This window comes from Cololabis saira, chromosome 5, assembly GCF_033807715.1.
Source record: "Cololabis saira isolate AMF1-May2022 chromosome 5, fColSai1.1, whole genome shotgun sequence".
NCBI classification, from domain to species: Eukaryota; Metazoa; Chordata; class Actinopteri; order Beloniformes; family Belonidae; genus Cololabis; species Cololabis saira.
Genome location: NC_084591.1, coordinates 42109850 through 42116520, shown reverse-complemented (window position 1 = coordinate 42116520; position 6671 = coordinate 42109850). Strand labels below are relative to the sequence as shown.

The 6671-nt window shown below is 37.3% G+C and overlaps 1 protein-coding gene across 7 annotated transcripts in view; it reads left to right on the top strand.

Moving 5' to 3' along the window:
• Positions 1 to 938: 938 nt before the first annotated feature.
• The window catches only part of ckap5 (cytoskeleton associated protein 5), a 42418-nt gene continuing 36685 nt past the window's right edge, over positions 939 to 6671 (top strand). For all 7 annotated transcript variants that reach the window (XM_061722171.1, XM_061722170.1, XM_061722169.1 and 4 more), the window contains exon 1: positions 939 to 1023. The gene's annotated coding sequence lies outside the window, so the exon portion shown is untranslated. The remainder of the gene's footprint in view (positions 1024 to 6671) is intronic.

Here is a 6671-nt window from a genome sequence, read left to right as displayed (position 1 = left end):
TGAGTGGTTTTATGGCTCTTCTTTTTGTTTAGACATTGTAACACATTATCCTGCATTCCCCTTATAAGTCCAAATAATTTTGTTTTGTTTTAATAGCCCTATATATTTACGTTTGTAAATGCGAACTGATTTGAGTCGTTATTTCTACTGTCATTGCAAGGTAGCAAGCCGAAGCCGAAGGAACTCGTGAAAAGGGAAAACGGTTCATGAGTCGATATCAACTTGAGTAATCATTGCCAGTGAAAACACTGTTGAGTCTAGGCGCTGTGTGACATTAACCAATTATAGATAAAGTATCGCAGTAAAGGGGAGGGCTTAATTTCAGAGCACCCAATGAAATCTCTGTTCACTATGAGCGATAGTTGTTTAGTCCAATCACCAAAGGCTTTTCCCCCTTTGTGGGCGGGCCAAAGTTTAAATCCAACCAATCAGTGCCTTTGTCTCTAAACTAACGAGACAAACCATCAGATAAGTCGCGAATAACGAAATGTTAATATTTATGATTTAAATACATTTAAATATGTTTAGTACACTTTCCCAAGTTTTCCGTTCGTGCTTGATTCCTTAAGGCAATAAGTCTATTTGAAAAGAGTGATGCATTAAGGGTGGTGCCCTAGGTCTCCGCCCTCCTGTGTCTCTCCGCCCTTGGAGTTATTTAAAAAAACTACACCAAAGCTGAAGACATTTAGCAGCAACACCGGAAATACGTAGTAAAAATAAGAGCACAACACTCATCAACTACGCAAGTATTGCCCATTATACATCAGAATGTACACGTATTATGTTTATTTACGTAAACTCTACCAATCCACACTGCATGGAGATTGAATTCGCATCTTTTAAACGAGGCGGGAGATGCGGATGGTCTCAGTTTTATTTTGTACCGGAAGCCGAGACGACCCGTCTGAGTCGCAGCGACAGCAGCTTTATAAGGCTCCACCAGACTTCGCTGTGGTGATCTCATTATCGCTGTCATTTTCAGCAGGCAGCCAGCATCTTATTGTCTCCGAAGAGCGCGCACAGGTAATCCCTCCGATGTAAATTGATTTTCTAATTCAGGGTGAAGGTGTTGCCGGACCCTGAAACCGCATGCTTGAGCCGTGATGTCCGCGTAGCTGTCAGGGGGAACTGCGTGGTGGGGCCTGGCTGTGTCTGCGCGGATGGACGGTTAGCTCGGAGCCCCCGTCTCAAAGCAGCCCACGGCGCTTACAGCAGTGCTCCTTATCGCTGGGATTATTTACATACGTTTGTGAACATTTTAAACTTGACAGTTGTGACCAGCTGCATGTTTTTTGTTGAAAGAGAGTGTGAGCTGAGGCCTCCCCAGGACGAGCTAACGTAGCTGGATGATGCTGAGGTTAATGGCGCTGGACTGACTAGTTGTTGCAACTAAAGTGCAGCAAGTTGAGTGTTTAACCAGCCCTAGTTCACCCCAGCATGGGAACATGGGGATATTTATATGGCACAATCTGCAAATAGATGCAATGCACCTTTCAGTAACCATGACTACCTCATACTGCTGCATCTTTCAATTTTTTTTAAAAATTGTATATATTTATAAATTGTATATATTTATATATGTTGAGCTGGCATTTGTTTATTTACTGTACAGTGAGCAAAAATAACCGAGTCAAATTGCCTGTCTTGTTTGACCTGACTTGGCCAAATAAACATGATTCTGATTAGGGCTGAAACGATTCCTCGAATAATTTGAGTAATTTGATTACAAAAAATTATCGAGGAATTTTCTGTGCCTCGAGGAATCGTTTAATGTTGCTAGGTTTCTATTAATAATGACTACAATTGTAAAGACACTCAATGGTATTTTTATTTATTTTTTTAGTTTGCACACAATAAAAGTAACACTTACACTTACAATCAAAATAGTAAAACAAATGTGACAGGAGAGGTCAAAAAGCCAACAGGTTTATGCAGAGGACCTCCCCTCAATTTACGAAGTAAAACAGTAATTACAAAAAACAAAAAAACACAACAAGACTAAAACTATAAACCAAAAATAAAAAAGGTTAGACTACATACAGTAGTTACAGATCATCAACACACAAGAAAATAATTAAGTATTAAGGCTTGGTGTCTTTGGTAGCCCATCTCTTAATTTTGCCTGTCAATATTAACATTATCATTTGGGATAAACTAATGCAATATATATATATATATATATATATATATATATATATATATATATATATATATATATATATATATATATATATATATAAAAACAATGCCATCAAAAACTGAAAAACTCAGTCATTCAGGTGAGCAGCTGACCTCTTTCTTTTGTTGCCATGCAAATGTTGCATGGCCACAAATCTCAACCTGACTTACTGCAAGAAAAAAAAAAATTGTGGCTAACGCATTTAATCTGTAAAAAACACAGATCTGTAGTGTGATGAGGGTGAAAAATAAAAACGTAATAAAGCTAACTGGGTAGTTTTAGCTCTGTAGTCATTGATGGATAAAACATCAAGTAGCACTGGTGCCTAATGTGCTCCAATACAGCAGGTCTCAGAATTTTATTTTGAACACTGCCAAAACTCAAAATCTTATCTAGACTTTAACTTAAAACTTAACTAGAACTTAAAATTTGCTCGACACAAATGAAAGTTCAATTGAAACACGTGGGAAAAACACGTTTTAAGTGATGTGTGTTATCAGGTGTAATGGCATTTTTAGATTAGAAATAAGAACATTTCTTGGTAAGATCCTTAGTTTTTTGAGTGAAGGCGGCAGTGAATTTGGTCAACTGGTGTAAGTTCAGGGTTTTTAAATGCACAGCCATGAACCTACTGTATTATATAATAATCTTAGTAATGTAAATTACCATTATGTATATATTTATAATTGCTCTTTAACTAAACAAAAATATGTTTTATCTGATTAATCGATGGAATTTTCAGTAGAATACTCGATTACTAAAATATTCGATAGCTGCAGCCCTAATTCTGATTCTGATCATGACTGGCTGTATTCAAAGATGAAGTCTAGTTGCTGGATGTACGGCGGTCAGCTTTGAACAGTTGTTCACTGTTTTGGCTATTTTATTTAATTGTATTTCCATACTGATGTTTTTGAAATTCATGTTGAACATTTCAGGCAGTGTATGGCTGTTTGCTTTCGCTGTGTATTTCTATTTATTCATGTGTGCTTAATAATGTAATTGTATGCTTTGTCCAGCCAAAGTGAGCCAGAAAGTGGGGGGGGGGGGGGATAAAAGCCATGAATTGAAGTGTTTCGTAGGTTTCTGCAGGCAACGAGTTATTTTTTTACCTTTTTTACTTGATGCATCGAGTAGCTTCTCATGCCTTAAAATGCCAGGAGATGCACTTTGTGTTGTTAGAATTATTCAATTCTGTCCCAAAAAATTAAGGTTGTCATTTTTCATCAAGTAAATGCAACATTTAAAAAGGTTGCTTGGACCATTAGAGCTGCATTATTTGAACCAGAAAGGGTGGTGGTGAGCATTCATATTTAACAGAGAAATGTGGTTAGAAAACATCTAAATTGATTGTACATTACAGAGAAGGGGAAAGCAGGCGGGGATATTTTTCCAAGGATGCATAATGATTGGTATGATGGGTTTATCAGGGTAAGAAAAGTGGTGAAAGAAGTAATACATGTTTGGGTAGTGTCAGCTGTACAAGCCTTTAGGGACATTTTTAGGATGTCTGTGTTTTTTTTTTTTTTTTTTCTTGCAGTAAGTCAGGTTGAGATTGTGCAAAGGTTGCATGGCCACAAAAGAAAAAGAGGTCACCTGAATGACTGAGTTTTTCCAACAGTTTTTTATTTTTACTTCTTTGATGGCATTGGTTTATTCCAAAATGATAATGTTAATATTGACCAGGCAAAATTAAGAGATTTTCTACCAAAGACACCACACCTTAATACCATTTGAGTGTCTTTACAATTGTAACTCTCCTATCATCAACATGCGATCTTGGAAGAAAAGAAAATGAATGCAACTCTGGATAAACATAAATGCTTTGACACTGCATCAGCTTTTTAAAATGATTATATTGAAAGCATACTGTACTCTGTGCTAATGTTGGTCCACTAAAATACTGTAATTGTATACATTACTTTTATTTTCGCAGTGCAACGAAATTTATGTCATCTTGGAGTTGCTTCAATCTGTAGCGAATATCTAATACTCATGCTTGTTTCGGTAATCGCTAATGAGGTTTTTAGCCTGAAACAGTTACCATGTTATAAACTAGAAGCCACATTTATGTAAACAATGACCATTAAGTTCAGGAAATGGTGCAGGAAATGTTTTAAGTGTGTGCCTATGGCTGAAAGCAGGGGTCTCCAACCCTGGTCCTGGAGAGCACCTATCCAGCATGTTTTAGGTGTCTCCCTGCTTCAGCACACCGTGATACAAGGAGCTGTGTCCGCAACAGAACTGTCCAGACCTTGATGACGAGTTTATAACGACCATTGATTAGAATCAGGTGTGTTCATGCAGGGAGACACCTAAAACATGCTGGATAGGTGGATCCAGGACCAGGGTTGGAGACCCCTGGCTTAAAGTAATGACTTTAATGCCAGGGTTTCCACAAAAGTCTGTATAGCCAGTACCACCTTGTACACAGACTTGCTTTTTGGATGGGTCTGAAATTTTATGGGAAAGGATATTTTAGGAAGTATTCTTGTCCAGTCTTGTGGTATGTCAGACAGATTATGGGCATTTATGATACAAAGTGGTAAGTAAGTTTGGACGTTGCCTGGTAAGAAAAATGTTAATTACTTTTTGAATTACTTTGCATGTCTTTAGTTTTTTCATAGCTTAGTTATAGGACCTTCATTTCAATGCTGGCTGACTAACTCATGCACCCGTAATCTCAAGGGTAACGGACACATTGTTTTAAGAATGTGGTTGTCAAAAAGGTCAAACTTGGTGTGGGGTGGCTGTTGCACAGCATTTTGTTCCCTTCACAAATCTGACCATGTTGTTGTGCCAGTATGAGTTAAGGAATGTGAGTGGGAAATGAAAGACCCCCCTCCCCCTTTCAAATGCCATCAAGTCACTTCCCAAGTTTACCCACTCAATTCAATTTGGGATCTAAAAAAAAAAAGAAAGTAAAACTATATTTGTAACGGAGTTAAGGACCCTTTTCCTTGGTGATGAATGTTTGATTCACACTGATGTCAGCTGACATAAAACAACTGACATCAGTTATTTTAAATGTTTGAAGACGATGTTGTTGGTCATTATGGCCATAATCAATTTGTAAAGCAACATTTTTGATGTTTGTGCTGCTTATCTTAAGACTCGCTGACTCTTACGGCCTGTTTACTAGTGTGCAATATGATTCCACAGCACTTAGCTAATGTACATTAAACAGCCACATGATTATGGGTTGTTGTTTGTTTTTTTTTCTGGCGCTAGTGGCCTTTATTGATGAGAGAGATTGAGAGAAAGATGGCGGGACTAGAACCTGCGCTGCCTGCACGAGGGCCCTGTAAATGGTGCCTGCTGAACTCACCGAGCTATGAAGGGCCCGGGATTATGTTTTGTGAATTTGAAGTTGGGTCTTGCTACTTTTTAGTCTTCTAGTCTGGTATAGAAGTAGCAAGTGCATGACTGGAATTTTCTACATTTGAAAAAAAAAATGCATTTCCACTTTCATGGCTTTAGTACAACAGAAACAATGTCAAAGTTGTGTAAATGTTATGATATAATTTGGCTCTTTTGGACACTGTAGCTATTGAAAAGCACTGAACTGGTAGATAACACTGATAAATGAGCAGATCTGGTCTTAAATTATTCCCCAACAATTGATTTCTAATCTTTCTATTAGGTTGTGTTGTAGTGGGCGACCGATAATCGGCCGTGGCCGATTATCAAATTCGATATTCATAATTTTATTAATAATCCGTATCGGGCCCCCCCCCCCCCCCAAAAAAAAAATCAAAAATAAATAATTTCGATTTTTTTTTTAAAGAAAAATTAAGAATTTTACTGAAATACTGCATTTTCTTTTTGTATTAAGAATGTTCAACATACTCAAACTTAAGTAAACTTAAGTAAATATTTGCACTTAAAAAAATAACCTGTGTAGCCATTTTCACAACCTGTACTGTTTGGTTGTTTGTCATGTGTACTAGTTAGCTTACTGTTACTACCTCCAAGTAGGCACTTGCTGTGGTTTGGGTCTGGGAATTGGGAGTATTGTGCCTGACTGTTCTAAAATTGAGGCTGTTATTCCTCTTAATTTGTTATTTTTTATAGGCAGCTTTTTTATTTTATGTAAAGAGAAAATTCACTTAATGTTATTTTTAATAACTGAAATGCTGCTTGCTTGTTTTGTTTGATGTTCCATAATTTGCACTTTTGATGTGTGAGCCGTGCGACGTGAATATTGCTGTCCTTCCTAGTTAAAGCAATAAATTGCTCACCATTCATTTAAATGAATTCTTGTATTGATATTGAAATTTGTTTTCTCCCAAAAAGGTAAAAAAGGGTAATAATCATATCGGCTGATATCGGTCTTTTTGATTTCCCCCTAATCGGTGATCGAAATAATCGAAAAAAAGGCTGATCGGTCGGACACTATTGTGTTGCCTGCTGTATTGTTTCTGTAGAAGTGGCAGTAATGTCAGCTTCAGCTTGATGTTGGTTTTAACTTCTGCAGGAAACGCAGCCTGCA